Source organism: Sorex araneus, chromosome 1 (genome assembly GCF_027595985.1).
Source record: "Sorex araneus isolate mSorAra2 chromosome 1, mSorAra2.pri, whole genome shotgun sequence".
Lineage (NCBI taxonomy): Eukaryota > Metazoa > Chordata > Mammalia > Eulipotyphla > Soricidae > Sorex > Sorex araneus.
In genome coordinates this window covers 33,900,794-33,917,531 of record NC_073302.1, presented here as the reverse complement: position 1 = coordinate 33,917,531, position 16,738 = coordinate 33,900,794, and the positions used below count along the sequence as shown (strand labels likewise).

At 40.3% G+C, this 16,738-nt stretch overlaps 1 protein-coding gene across 1 annotated transcript in view; it reads right to left on the bottom strand.

Annotated features, from left to right (window-relative positions):
• ERP44 (endoplasmic reticulum protein 44) overlaps window positions 1–16,738 on the bottom strand; it is a 78,987-nt gene that overhangs the window by 53,289 nt on the left and 8,960 nt on the right. The window lies entirely within an intron of this gene.

Genomic DNA, 16,738 nt, shown 5'->3' with positions numbered 1-16,738 from the left:
CCTGAGCAGTGGGCTGGGAGCAATCCCTGAGTCCTGCCAGGTGTGGCCCCCAAAAACAAAGTAAATATATAAAATAAAATCCACCCAGTGATATCGCTACATTTTTATATATATTAAAGATTATAACATGATGATGCCCACTACTACCATTTCCACTACCAGTATTTTAGTTTTTAATTATTTCTAACAAAAAAAAAGAGAGAACCAGAGAATGACTATGATTTTTTTTTCTTTCTTTTGGTTTTTGAGCTGCACATGACTGTGATCAGTGCATACTCCTGGCTCTGCACTCAGGGATCATGCCCGGAAGGGTGGGGGGAACATATGGGATGCCTGGGATTGAACCCAGGTTGGCTGCATTCAAGGTAAATGCCTTACCCACTGTGCTCTCTCTCTCTCCCTCTGGTTCCTATGATTTGTTAAAAAAGAAAATTTGAATTTAGGAATCCATTTCTCTACAGCAATTCTGTTGCCATGAGATAAAGAAAAAAGCAGTATTACCGTAATTAGGAATTATATACTTTAATTTTCAAAGCAATCTGGGAAACAGAAAAAAAAAAAAAGATCAGGGCCTAAAGGCTACTACAGTGGGCAGGGCACTTGTCTTGCATGTGACCAACCTAGGTTCAATTCTGGGCACCACATATGGTCGTCTGAGTCCTGCCAAGAGTGATCCCTGAGTGCAGAGCCAGAAGTAAGCCCTGAGCATTGCTGGGTGTGATCCCAAAATAAACAAACAAAAATGATCAATAGGTAAGATGAAGGAAGAAAACTTCTAGTGTAGCTAAAATTAGGATTTAAAAAATGAAAAAATCGTTCTACTTCTGGTGTTCTAAGACAATCAACCTGAAAATAGAGGCAAGAGACCATCTTCCAGGTCCCTGAGTCATCCACATCCACACCCTTAACTTTTCCTTTCTTTTTTTAATTTTTCAGGAGTGTGTGTGTGTTGGGTGGGGGGAGGGAGAGAGGGAGTAGGTTGGGTCACAGTCAGTGATGGTACTCAAGGGTTATTCCTGGTTCTGGGCTCAGGAGTGAGCCTTAGGGATGCTCAGAGAACAATATGTAGCGCCAGGATTTGAACTAAAGTCATGGGCCATCACAGGTGCATGCAAACCAAGTGCCCTACCTCCTGTACCCTCTCTTTAGCCCCCAGAACCTTAACTTAACCTAGACCCCTGATGATTTTTATAGCCTTTTTTAAGTAATAAAATAGGAGAAATCACTACTTTCCTAACATTTGTACACTGTGTTGATAACTCCAGATTGCCTCCTGAATTGGAGCTTCAATGTAGCAGCTGACAGACATCTCAAACACCTGTATGTGCTACTTTGCATCTGGCAACAGTTGAGTTTCAGCCAAGAAGTTTGCCAATTTAAGGAAAAAAATCCCAACATGCTGAGGAGATAGCTCAAAGGGCTAGAGAGCGTGCCTCACACACACATACACACACACACACACACACACACACACACACACACACGTAACCATAAGTCAACCCACAGTACCTCCTCGCTATCCAGAACCAGCCACATAGCCTGGTGGCTCCCAGCACCACAGGCTAGAGCAATGCTGCACTGAAACACTCGGGCCTGAGGGTGGAGAGATGTAACAGGCACAGGTAAGGCACTTCCCTTACACAAGGCTGAGTCCAGTGTGATCCTGGGCACCATATATGGCCCACCCACCAAGCACCTCCAGGGGTGAGCCCAGAGCCAGAATTAAGCACTGAGCACAGCCCTGGCCCAAGTCTTGTCCCTCCCTCCACCCCCCCACACACACACACACACTCCAGAAATACTATGAAGATAAAGAGCAACATCATTCTTAGACTCAGATCTGGCAAGAATGTTAGGATTATCAGACAGGGAACTTAAAGAGAATATTCGAATAAAGCAGACATTGTGCAAGAATAGATGAGGAATGTAATAAGAGATCAAAGTTCTAAGGAAAATAACGAAGAGCTGTGGATACCTACAACAGATAAAACACACACTTTAAAGATGATTTCTGGGGCTAGACAGTACAGCCAGTAAGGTGCTTGCATTGCATGCAAGAGACTTGGGTTTGATCCCCAGGACCCCATAGGGTCCCCTGAGCTCTGGGTGTGATCCCTGATTTCAGAGACAAGAAGTCCTGAACATCCCTGAGTGTGGTGCAGAAACAAAGAAAAATGAGCATTTCTCCAAATTGAGATCGGATATGATACCAAACCACAAATCCAGAAAATTCAAAGAATACCAAGCAGTAAAAACTCCACAAAACTATAGTAATACCATTTTCAAACTATAGATAAATATACAGAAAAATATTCTGGAAGAAGCCGGGGGAAAAGTACTATCCCTACAGTCTGAAAAAGATAGAAAGTATATCCAGCTTCTCAGAAACAATGCAAACAAGAGGAAAGTGTACTGAAATATTTTAAGTATTCAGTGAAAAAATGCACCATCCTGCCAACAGCCAGCTAAGTTATTTTTCAAAGGCAAAGGAGAAATAAAACTTTTTGAAATAAAGATTGAGAAAAATTATTTCCATTAAGCATGTCTTCCAAGAAAGAGGTTCAAGGTCAGTTGTTCAGCACTTCCCTTATATGTACAAGGCCCAGAATTCATCACTGGCACAGTTAAACTAAGAAACTCAGATCTACATAAAGAAGGCAAGATATCAGAAAAGGAGTGAAAATAAAATAAAAACTAACAGGTCACAGTTTGCTCAAAGCAAACAGCAAACTGACAATACACATTTGGCTATGTGTTCATCAGTGAATACAGGCATTTATGGAAGATGTTAAAACACTAACCCACTGAGCTGAGCGATAATACAGTGGGTAGGGCACTTGCCTCGCATGTGGCTGTTTCAGGTTTGATCCCCAGCAGCCTATATGATCCCCCCAAGCCAGGCAAAAGTGATCCCTGAGTTCAGAGGCAAGAGTAAGTCCTGAGCACCACCAGGTGTGGCCCCAAAACCAAATAAAATACTACTCCAAAATATGCAAAGAATACATGACCACAAGAAAAATAACCCAAAAAGTGAGCTAAAGTCTTCGATAGACAATTCATAAAGATATAACAGATGGCAAATATGCACATTAAAAAAAGATTCCATGTCACAGGCCAAAAAGAAAAGGCAAACAAAAACAGTATTGCCACACACTTATTAGAATGACCTAAGTCCAAGGCAGCTCAGATAGAGAAGGGAACACCAAGTAAAGTGTGCTTGGAGGACCCACTCGGGATGGGAGATGCATGCTGAAAGCAGACTATAGATTGAACATGATGGCCACTCAATACCTCTATTGCAAACCACAACACCCAAAGGGAGATAGAGAATAAAAGGGAAAGGAGGGATGCTGGGTTCATTGGTGGTGGAGAATGGGCACTGGTTGGAGGGATGGGTACTCGAGCATTGTATGACTGAAACACAAGCACGAAAATATGTAAATCTGTAACTGTACCCTCATGGTGACTCACTAATAAAAAAAATAATAATTTTTTTTTAAAAAATTGACCTAAGTCCAGAACAGTGACAATACCAAATGTCAGGGAGGACACAGAGCAATGGGAACTGTCTTACCGCACGTGAGAATGCAAAATATACAATCACTTTGGAAGACACTATTACTTATAAAACTCAAATCTTTATCTTACCAATTACACTCCTTGCTTTCTATCCAAAGTAATTAAGAACATATTACCCCATAAGAACTCCACCTGGACTTTTGTAATTGTTTTTTGTTCATAATTGCTAACTGAAAGTTACTAAGATGTTCTTCAATAGGTCAATATTTGATAGCACATGTAGCATATTGTTCTATTCAGTTAAAAAGAAATACAAGCTATGCAGAGATGGAGGACACTTAAATGGCTATTATTTGAAAGAAGCCAATCTGAAAAGGCACAATCAGAGACTAAAAACATCAGTAATGATCAGAGGGTGGGGTGAGAGAGGAATGAATAGGCAAGGCACAGGGGACTTTTGTTTGGGGGCCACACCCTGCTGTGTTCAGGACTTATGCCTGGCTCTGTGCTCAGGGTCCACTCCTAGTGATGATCAGGGAACTACACAGTGTTGGGGATGAGATCCAGGCCACACTCATGCAAAGCATGCACTAATCCATTTAGCTATCTCTCCAGCCCAGTGAATTTAAGTCCTTAAGTTGGAGTAAGCTCAGGAAACTAATACCAAGAAAATTCCCATTCGGTCACATTTCATATATATATGACTATATATATATATATATATATATATATGTGTGTGTGTGTGTGTGTGTATATATGTGTATATATATATATATATATATATATATATATATATCTGGTAAAGTAAACCTACCACTGGCAAGCAGCCTTAAGCACTGTAGTGCTTTTGTGTGATTATTTTGTGTCTGAAAAACCGAAGACTGATATGAAATTAAAAAAAAGTTTTCCTACTGCTTTATTTTAATATTTTTTTGTCAAGGCCATGTAAGATTTATTTAGTTTTACTCATTTGTTTCCTTGAACCTAGAATAATAGACTCTACCGTATCTGCTAAGTAAACAGACTGAATCAAAAAACTTCAAGTTCTTCCATTTTCAGGCAGTCTACAACTCTAACAGACTGAACATTGGTTTAAAATAAGCTAATCTACTTAAAGGTAGGAAAGACTATGCATGAAAATTTGCATTTTAAAGACACTATTTTCCAAAATCTTTGCTTTGGAACTAGATCTCAAATTCTGACAGTGAAATATAATCTTTTTTGAACAAGAAAAAATTTATAATTCATCATTACACCAAGGATTCTAAACCCTACTTCCTGACAAAAGATTTAAAAATATAATTATCATGCTTTAGAACTAGCACGGAAAAATATAAGAAAAAAGAAATAACAAATCAAATCATGGTCAAATTAAGAGGGCAAACACTAGAAATACTATACTCACACAAAAATTTTTTCTTTTTTTTTTTTTCTTTTTGGGTCACACCTGGCGATGCTCAGGGATTACTCCTGGCTCTGCACTCAGGAATTACTCTTGGCAGTGCTCAGGGACCATATGGGATGCTGGGAATCGAACCCGGGTCGGCCGCGTGCAAGGCAAACGCCCTACCCGCTGTGCTATCGCTCCAGCCCCACACACAATAAATTTTTAAAAGGGAGGAAAAGCGAGTCTCAATCAGCTTAAGTATAGATCCTCTGTTTTTATGGGAGAAGCACAATTCCTCTATCCCTTTAAGTGAAATGCTTTCATCGGATCTCAGTACTCATATATGTAGCATCAGAGGGCAGATTATCGCCTTCCACATACTCATCCCAATTCTATCATGTGCAACCCACCAAGATCATATCCACCTACTCTCCCATAAGCTCATGGAATACCTGGGATGAGAACAGGTGAATATAGATGTTCAGAACCAGGTAGGGCCTGCAGAGAATTCAAAGGCACATTGTTTTTCATCAATTGTTGTATGACCAGGCTGAGAGATAATACAGAGATTAAGGCACATGCTTGGCATGCAGCCAACCCCAATTTGATCCTCAGCATACATGGTCCCTTAAGCATCGCTGGGTACTGCCCTAGAAGCCCCCAACTACCACCAGAGTGACCCCCGTAATCCCTGATACACAGGGTTGAAGAAGCACCACATCCTAAGGCTCTTACATTGAATTGCCAGCATAGATATGCTCGGGAGGTTCCTCCTTTCATCTCCCAAAGAAATTCAGAACCTTGAACCTTCATGAAACATGAAAGTTAACACATTTTATGTGTGTGTGTGTGTGTGTGTGTATTATATATAATGGAAGTATTGCAAGGTTCACAGAAAGTAAATCAAAGGATAGAGGCAAAAAATAGGAGAGTGCCATGTAGGTCCAATGAGCAGGGTAGCTTCTCCAGATGAGGTCAGCAGCGTCATGGCTGTGTTATGAAATGCGTCACTCATGGACTACAGAACTAGAGCGGGAAGTCAGAAGGTTAGGTTGGGACTGGACAGTTAAGGACAAAAGAAGGTGGAGGTGAAGTGCCTTGAAAGTCAGAGGGATTGACTGTAGCAGAGAATAAGGAGCCATGGGAGGCTTCTCAGAAAGGAAGGGGCACAGTGACTTCAAGACTAAAGAGATCAGTGGTGTATCTTTTAGGACAAAAACAAAAGAAAGTAAGCTATGTTCTTGAGAGAGCAAAAGAGTAATATAGGGAAAGGCAACAAGGGCCTGGACTAGTGAGATTTAAAAAAAAAAAAAAGGCCATGATAAAAGACTAAAGACAGTTTTTAAAAGTACAGTTAATCAAAGTTACAACAGAACTCAAAAATCTAGGCAACAAGTGGAACTGAAAAGGAGGTAAGACTGTTTTGGAGAAAGAATTTTTATGCACATGGCAGTCAATGAGAAAGCAACTAACAGAATATTTAGAGCTTTCTACCAACTAACATAGAGAATCTAGCAATTGTATTTAACTACTTTTCATACCAGGAATAAAATAGAACCCAGCCAAATGCAAGGCACCACCCAAAGCACTCACAGACTCCAAGTTATTCCAATTTTTGGAGCAGTAATGGTTAGAGGTGTGAATTTAAATAGCTAGATGAAAGGCCAGAGAAGCAGAGGGTGAAGTCACTTGCCTCACATGTGGCTGACCCAGTTTAATCCCCACTTACTCCCCAAGAACAATAGGAGTGACTCCTGAGCACTGAGCCAGGAGTAAACCTTAAGCACCCCAAAAAAACAATTAAATGCAAAGTGAAAGGAAAACTAAATAGTACTATTTTGATGTGAACAGGGCAAAGTTAACTTGCAGGTCAAATAAGGAAGTAAGTTTGAACTGAAATGACTAAGTGTAAGGTTTTCCTGTATATCAAGTTGATATGCTACTCAGAGACAATATCTACCAACGGTAGTAAAAAAACTTGTGATACCTAAAATAAATTGTGAATACATTTAAAAAAAAAATTACCTCATTTCTGCTTTGTCACTTAATTGTAGTCATTTTCCCCCTTTCCCCAGTCAGTGGAGAAGGGACATAGGCTCGAGGAAGGAAATAGAAATAGAGACAGACAGCTGGCTGGCACCAGATAATTTCATCAACGGCCACGATTCAGAGACTTATTGTCCTTCTCTCGGAAGAGAGCATAAAACGATTCGCCATAGCCATGCCACCAGACCCCGCACCAGACTGTTTCATCCAGGGAACCCCGGGGAGGGCGGATGAGGCCCCTCCCTGCCCAAAGGGACCCAGCTCCGGCAGCTGAAAAACTCCAGAACTCAACTGTTGCCATGCTCACAGATGCTCTCCACAAACTCAAGCTGAGCCTCACCTACAAGTAAACCTATTCCTGTACCACGTGGCCGCAAATGTAGCCACAGGACACCTCATACACACCACTCATATTCCAAGAGTCACGCACCATTTGATGGGGTTTAAAGTAGAAGGCAAACAATCTTGGAGGGGAAAAATATATATATATGTATGTATATATGCATATGCATATATATATATGTTAAAGCACACAAGGCTCAACCTTTAAAACATTTCAGTAATCTCTTATAGAAGGGCTTAATGGCCCCTGGGTGAAACACACAACTTTCACACACTTTCCTCTGAGAAAACTTTTTTGGAGCATTTTCAGTGGTTTATTCATAGCAAACATTACAAAATAAATTATTTCGGTTCTGCTTTGAGGTAGGGGTTGGGGTTCAGGATGGAAACATCCCAAATATGGTGGTGGGAAGGTATAATGGTAGTGACATTGGTGTTCAAATATTAAATGTAATCAAATGTTGTGAACTGTCACTGTGACAGTCACTGTCATCCTGTTCATCAATTTGCTTGAGCGGACGCCAGTAACGTCTCCATTGTGAGACTTGTTACTATTTTTGGCAGATCAAATATGTCACAGGTAGCTTGCCAGGCTCTGCCGTGCAGGTGGGATACTCTCGGTAGCTTGTCAGGCTCTGAGAGTGACGGAGGAATCGAACCCAGATTGGCCACGTGCAAGGCAAACGCCCTACCTGCTGTGCTATCACTCCAGCCCATTGTGAAGTATTTATAAAAATATGATAAAATTTTAAATTAAAAAAGGAAATAGACACAGACAGAGAGTAAACTATCTTAACTTTCTAGAAGTAGGGAGGACAAACAGCACTTCAAAGAGTGGAGCAGTAATAATTATAAGGCAGTGGTTTTCAGCATTTATTATTATTATCATTATTATTATTATTCTTTTTGCTTTTTGGGTCACACCCAGGGTTGCACAGGGGTTACTCCTGGCCCATGCATTCAGGAATTACTCCTGGCAGTGCTCGGGGGACTATATAGGATACTGGGAATCAAATCCGGTTGGTCATGTATAAGGCAAACGCCCTACCCACTGTGCTATCGCTCCAGTCCCGGTTTTCAGCATTTTTACACCTAAGTCACAGACTGATGGTTGAAAACCACTGCTATAGAAGTTGTGATAAGTTTTAGGCTTACCAAATTGTAGTATAATATGTGATTAGGAGGCTATTATGACCTAAGAAATATATCACAGTCAGAGATGTCTCCAGAGGCTGCACCAGGCTGAACCTCATTTCCGGAGTGGGGCTGGTGAGCCCAGTCCCAGGACCAATAGAACCCACGCAGCCATAAACCTCCAGAACCCAAACCCGCCAGGCTCACAGTCATTCTCCACAGGCTCCAGGTGAGGCCCTCACACATGAGAATGAATCTACTGAAAAACTCAGGTATGCACCTTTTATGACCAAAATCTCCAGATTCTCTCAGAGTTAAGAATGGGGCAATCTCCCACATTTCCTCGTCTTTCCCATAGCCTGGCGGTCACACCCACGAACTGCCTCTGGCGCCAAATAATCTCATTAATGGCCATGATCCAGAGACTCACGAATATATCTTGGAAAAGAGCAGCAAGCTGCAGAGATGCTTCTAAATCCCAACATCATTTTCAGTTATATCACCCTATTTAAAATTTTAGAATCTCTGAAGTGTGTGGCTGCATTTGTGGCCACACAAGATCTCATACTCTACTCCACTGATGTACCAAGAATAGCACACCACATTTGATGGGGTTAAGGTAGAAGGCAATCGATTCAACATGTAACAACCTGTGAGTAATCTTATATAAGGGCTTAATAGCTCTAGGGTGAGATGCAACAATCTTCACACACTTTCCTTTAATAAAGGAAACTTTTTGGGAACATTTTTTTTTTCTTTTTGGGTCACACCCAGCGATGCTCGGGGGTTATTCCTGGCTTTGCACTCAGGAATTACTCCTGGCAGTGCTTGGGGGACCATATGGGATGCCCGGGATTGAACCCGGGTCAGCCGAGTGCAAGGCAAACGCCCTACCCGCTATGCTATCGCTCCAGCCCCCTTGGGAACATTTTTAATGCGTTATTCATAACAAGTCATACAAAATAAATTATTTAGAATCTGCTTTGGATGCAGCCTTGGGTGGTGGTGGTGGTAAAATTCAAAGTAATGGTGGTAGGAAAGTATTATGGTGGTGGGATTGGTGTTGGAATACTGAATGTAATAAATAGTGAAAAACTTCATAAAAATAAAATAAAACTGGGGAGAAAAAATAAGAATAAAAAAGAAATTAAAAAGAAATATATCACAATCATCACTGTGATCTTTTTGTTTTAGGGCCACACCTGGCTGTGCTCAGGGATTACTCCTAGGTCTGTGCTCAGGGATCACTCCTGATGGGCTCAGGGGACCATATAGGATGCCAGAGACCTCATAAGTCATGTTTGATAGGTTTCAGTAAAGTACACAGTGATTTCTGTGTCTAAACAATGATTTTACAAACTTCAAATAGTTTTCACAGATGCAAAGCAAACAAAATCACATAAGCTCTGCCTGCCACCAACAGCTAAAAGTAGCCATTCCTTGTACAATGGTCACTTTGAATTTATGAACTAGGACATTGATAAACATTTCAAAAACTAAACATTTTTTAAAAATTTTATGTCTAGCAAAAAATAAAATAAAACTCACAAAAACATTGGCTCTGATTATCTAAAATAACTTCTCATTTGATAAGTTCTTTCTGGAAAAATAGATTAAAATATTTTTATAACACAAAAGACTTGTATTTCTTGTAGAAGAAAATGTGCCCTGAAGACATCTATGTTCCTTCCTTAAATTAAAAACCACTTAAAAACAGGGTCAGGGAAGCAGCTCAAAGTACTGAGTGCATGCTTTGCATGCAGGAGACCTGGTTCAATACCCAACACTGCATGATCCCTGAGCACTGCTGAGAGCCACCCCCAGCACAGAACCAAGAATAGGTGCATTACTAGGTGTAGCCCTGAAACAAAGAAACACACACACAAAATACATTCAAACAAATGAATAAAAGTGTATTTCTATTTCGGGATGTTTATGAACTTAGTAATATTCAAAAATAAAGATGACTCTTAGAAAATACTCTGATGCAGAAATATGGAAAAGCTTTTTGCTAATTTCCTTATAAATCACATTCCATTTTTCATTAGATTCTCCTGAATCATCATCTTGCTAAAGTTTGCATATTTTCAGTGACCAAAAATCTAGTAATAATTTTCTCCATTATCATTTTCAAACTAGAGAAAGCTAATATGTTGCTAAGAAATCATTTTAATTGTAGAAGATTTTTAAAAATTGAATTTAAAAAAATGATATCTATGTAAAGCAAATTACATCCTTCCAAAAAGCAAGAAATGTATTTGCTCTGCATGCAGCTGGCTCTGGTACAATCCCCCTAGCACCACCTATGGGTGTCGCTAACCCTGGTTTGATCCCTAGCATCATCTATGGTCCCCTGTGTATTACTAGGAGTAATCCCTGAAACCAGTAGTAGCTCCAAACACCGCGAGGGGGGGCCCTATATAAGACAAAGATAAAGCACATTTCCCCACTTCCATTTTTACCCACTTACAGGACTTTATTTGCTTTTGTATTAAAAGCAGAAATGCACATCAAGTCAGATTTCTACTTCTTCAATCACAGTTACATTATCACATTATCACAATTTTGATAAGACTGTGTCAGAACTTACCAGGGGGAAGAGAAAAGTTGCTAAGTACTTTAAGAAACCACTTATATTAAGAAACAAACTTCTAAAGTAAAAAGGTTTATCCACTTCCTCATTGCAGAGGTCAAAAAGATGGCCATGCAAGCTCCGAAAGACGGTGAGCAACCTTCTCCAAAGTATCGCTTCCCATTTCATAATGACTTCATTGCCAAGCTTTCCTCCTCCAACTCCTTCCCTACATCTCACAAAATCAAAACGTCTCCTATACTTCAGGCATGTTATAAAGCATTACATTTGCATCTACTTTGCAACTTTATAATATAATGATCCTCATTTTAAAAGCAAAAATGTGAAAGCTAGAAAGAAAATTTGCCTAATACTGTAATGAGTCCTCTCCAGCATAAAAGTCCCTCTCACCTCTATTATTTTAAGCTCTCCTAGAAATCCAAATCCAGGACTATTTTCATAATGCAACTGTCTCTCTAAAAGATATGTACGTAAGTTGCATATCTAGACCTCTGCAGGAAAAGAATGCAAGTGACAAACTATGTTTGAAACATGCAAATTCATTTCAATGTAGCAACTTTCACTTATAGTTTACAAATATTTCCCTTTTATATCATATCAGCAACTCTGAACCTGAATTAGCAATTATACCATTCCTATTATAAATGAGATTAAAACTGTATTATTTGCACATGGCACTGTAGCACTGTCGTCCCATTGTTCATTGATTTGTTCGAGCAGGCACCAGTAACATCTCCATTGTGAGACTTGTTGTTACTGCTTTTGGCATGTTGAATACGCCACGGGGAGCCGACCCGGGTTCGATTCCTCTGTCCCTCTTGGAGAGCCCAACAAGCTACTGAGAGTATCCCACCCGCAAGGCAGAGCCTGGCAAGCTACCTGTGGCGTATTTGATATGCCAAAAACAGAAACAACAAGTCTCACAATGGAGACATTACTATTGCCTGCTCGAGAAAATCGATGAGCAACGGGATGACAGTGACAGTGACAGTGACTGTCACATAAAGAAAAAATTTAATTTGACATACTGAGGGAAGGCTGGAGTAGAGTGAAAGCTACTTCCACTAGGGGTAACTAGACCAGGGCTGACAAGATCAAATATTACTTGCAACCCTGTTAAGAAGTTCTGTCTAACTGTGTCAGACCAAAAAACGAACACAGTAAGTAAGCACTGTTCTGCAAATTGTTTTGAACCCATGATTTCATCTTCTGGTACACTACACTTTATTCACAGTATGGCATTACCACATCATGCTTGCTGATCCCTGAATAAGCCAAAGGAACACTTGCGCATTAGAGACTACACTGGCTAATAATGCCCCAGACTTGAAGGTTCCTCCTCCAAAAAACCCAAATGACTAATTCCCTCACCTACTACAAGGTTCATATTCTCAAACATGCTTACAAACCACAACTAGCACCCCTAAGTTTAGCTCTACCTTCTTTTCTTTCTATACAATTAACAAAATTAGAGAGCACAGGGCCGGAGACATGGCAAATGGGGTAAGGGGCTTGCCTTGCATATAGTCAACTTCAGTTCGATCCCTAACATATGTGGTCCCCTTGATCCCTGGCAGAGCCAGGAATAGCACCTGACTAATATTGGTTGTGGCCTAAACCCCACCCCACTATCAATTTCTTTTAAGCTGTTGAACATTTAACCTGTATAAGGTTAAATGCTTAAATTTTTCAAGACACTAAGTTCTATTACAAATTTTTTTTGGTGTTTTATACTTTACCACTTACTGTTCTACAAAGTCTAGTAGAAGCACGCAAGTCACAGGATCACAGGGTACCCTGAGCATCACCCAGAAAACCCCCAAGAACAGACTTGGTTATGGCCCCAACACAAAAGTTCAACAGCTATGTGTAAAACATATTACCTCTATTACTCCTCAGAAGTTAATAAGCAAGATAACAGATGAAAAGATCCAAGATTTGAGAACAAATCTCTGCCTCCTACACTAAACATTCTTTTGAAAGTTTTCTCTATAGCCAATATTCAAGTTATCTAGGAAAAAAATATTTCACATGTCTGGAAAATATCCAAAAACCAGAATACAGGCAAACTTTAAAAACAGGATACTTTCTGCAACAAGAAGTATAGTGTTCTAAAATGTTAACACAGTTTTTACAGTCTTAAAACAAAATTAGAGGTCTCTGAAAATGCATAAAGATTAAACACAAAAATAACTACTTTGGAAAGCTAAAGAGATAGTACAGCAGCTAGGTGCTTGCCTTGCAAACGCTGACTGGAGTTTGATACCTGGCAACTCAGTCCCCAGAGTCTACCAGGAGTGACCCCTGAGTGCAGAGCCAGGAGTAAGCCCTAAGCACAGCCACTTATAGTCCAAAAACCAAAAACCACAACAACAACAACAAAAAAAAACTAATAATTACTTATTTTTAACACCAGCAACTTTATTCATTGTGAGCAGGAGCCAACACTTCCTATGAGAATTAGCATTTGCTTGCAACAAAAAATGTTGCACATCCAAAGTTTCCCCTAAGTGCACTTTCCAAAAATGTAGCCCACAAAAGGAATTTTACCAGAGGTTTACCATAGGCCCTCAAATTCCAAAATTCCAAAGGCACAGTCACATTCCACGAGAATCTCCATAAGATTTATCAATATATAATTTTTGGTTGAAAAATTAAGGCCTCGGGGCTGGAGCCATAGCACAGCGGGTAGGGCGTTTGCCTTGCACGCGGCCGACCCGGGTTCGATTCCCAGCATCCCAAATGGTCCCATGAGCACCGCCAGGAGTAATTAAGGCCTCAAAAGTATTTCATCCCACTGTCTTCAATTGTAATATTAAGGCCTGCCTTAAAAGGAAACAGACCTCTCCTAAATATCTTGATGAGCCAACTAGTGGGAAAATCAGTATCAACACTGGCACTCTTTTTTTTTTTTTTTTTTTTTTTTGCTTTTTGGGTCACACCTAGCGATGCACAGGGGTTATTCCTGGCTCTGCACTCAGGAATTACCCCTGGCCGTGCTCAGGGGACCATATGGGATGCTGGGATTTGAACCCGGGTCGGTCGCGTGCAAGGCAAACGCCCTACCCGCTGTGCTATCTCTCCAGCCCCAACACTGGCACTCTTATTTCCTAACTTTAAGGAGTATTTTTCTGGCACCTCCATAAATATGCTATCAAGCAACCAAAAGCCAAACCTGTGCTCACTGCGAAGATTACTAACATTTCTGCTGGGCAGGCAGGACACATGTTCCTCACAAGGCCTGAAACACTGTCTGGCATCTTCCTCCTCCTCCACCTCATCATATTTGTGGTTTCTGCCTTGACAAGAGCAAGGGCAAAGCTCTAAACTAGCACTATCCAATGGTACTTTCAGCAATGATGGTAATGGTTCGTCTTTTGCACTGTTCCATAAAGTAGCCATTAACCATGTGACTTATATACAGCACTTAAAGCTTGACTGCTATGAGGAATTAAATTCTTTATCTAACTTGAATGATGGCAAATAGCCATTCAAGTAACAAGTGAAACTGAGGCAATACTGACCATAAAATGTTCCTGCAGGCAAAGCTATACAGAGAGTTGCTATTTATGCAAGCAAATTTAAGTTAAAGATCAATGAGTCCTGAGAAAAGTCAGTGTTTAATCACTTCCTTGGTTAGATGAAACACCGCACAGCAATGGTCAATATTAGAGAAACTGTGAGCAAAGCACAATCCTTAGACTGGGTAACAGGATGAGGGGGCACTGACCTGCAACTTGTTAAAAACTAGAGGATTTTTAAAGGAAATATTTTAAAGGAAATATTCCTCTAAAGGAATTTAGAGGACTAGCCCTTAAATTAAAAAAAGAAAAATAACTACACAAAGAATCACAGAATCATGAACCCAATATGTTTACCTGGTAAGACAAAAGAGTCTAGACAATTTCTCCAACCTTCAAACATACATAGGTGCTCTGATATCTAGGCTAAGTATTCTTCACACTCTGTTAAACAGACATTAAACTAATAGACCAAGGAATAATTACTTTCCTTTGATCTAAGACAATTTATTTTGAAGCACCTAGAAAGAGAAGTAAATTCTGGAAAAGGAAAATGGTCAAAACAGATATTACAAAGTGAGCTTTGTAATAAAAAGATAAACTAAAATCAAATTCCAATTTTTGGTCTACTAAATTGGCATGTGTTGTAAAAATACCCACTGATGATTTCAGTACCAGAAAGCAAGCAGGCTGCTGGTAGGAATACACACTGGAACAACATTGCTATAGGGCAGTTAGGTACAGTGAGGTTCAGGGGTTATTACTCCTGGCTCTGCACTCAGGAGTTACTATTGGTAGTGCTTGGGGGACCGTATGGGATGATGGGGATCAAACCCAGATTAGCCTCGTGCAAGGCAAGCGCCTTACACACTGTACTATTGCTCTGGACCTTCACTATGTAAATCTTTCAAATATGCCTTAAAATAACTAAAGAAAATGATAAAAATAAATAAATAAGCCATCTAAATGCCTTAACTAAGTAAGTGAATCTTAGAGCACTTCAAGCTTGAGCTACTCTTGAAGCTGTTAATAGTCATGGTCTACAGCAGGGGAGACGGCTCAAAGGGCTGAAGCACTTTCACGTAGGAGACCTGGAATTGGTCCAAGGAGCCACCAAGAGCGAACCATCCCCCAAGCACCTCTATGCCCAATGCCAACTCTCCGGCACCAATGGGTATGGCCTCAAAACAAAACAAAAACATCATGACCTACAGCATCATGGCTTTCAATAACGGTGACAGGCATTTTCTCCAATGATTTTACAAGATTTTTTTGGCATAAAATTATGTTATAATCTTACATTTATGTGATGTTACCTGTCAATTCTCTCAATAAAGCATGAGAAATTAAAAATGAGCTGTCAGGTGACATTAATAAAATTATAAAATGCTTATAGGTTATTTAAGTAAATTTTTCATAGCACAGCAGGTAGGGCATTTGCCTTGCACGTGGATGACCTCGGTTCGATTCCTCCGTCCCTCTCGAAGAGCCCGGCAAGCTACCAAGAGTATCCCGCCTGCACAGCAGAGCCTGGCAAGCTCCCCGTGGCCTATTCACTATGCTAAAAAACAGTAACAAGTCTCACAATGGAGACGTTACTGGTGCCCACTCGAGCAAATCGATGAACAACGGGATGACATTGCTACAGTGCTTCATAAACCATGCATTTAACACAATTCACAATTTTGCATTAAATTTGTAAGCTACAAGTTTTAACCTCTGAGAAATATTGAATTCAGGCCAGAAAAAAACAGTACAGGAGATAAAGTACTTCCCTTCCATGGGGCAGGCCCAGGTTCAAATCCCCTGCACCACATACAGTTGCCACTCCACCCCTCCCCCTAGCATTGAGGGGCCGAGGGTGTTACTCTAGAGTACAGAGCCAGAGCCAGGAATAGCCCTTGAGCCCACCCTCCAAAGAAATATTACTGAGTTCAGATAGTATAGTATATTCCAGACCCTCTCAATCCAGCTGTATCAAAAATTCAACTGAAGGGTTTAAGAACCCTGAGTAGGAAAATGCAAATATCCCTTACATCTTTAAAACAAACAAAATAACTAACATGAAAAGAGAATAAATTAAAATGCGCAGATAGCTATTGTCAACAGCCAATCATTTGATGCCATTCCTTGTTAGCAAAGATAGAGAAAACTCTTACACTGTCAGGTAGCTAACAAAACCATTGAAAGGAAAGG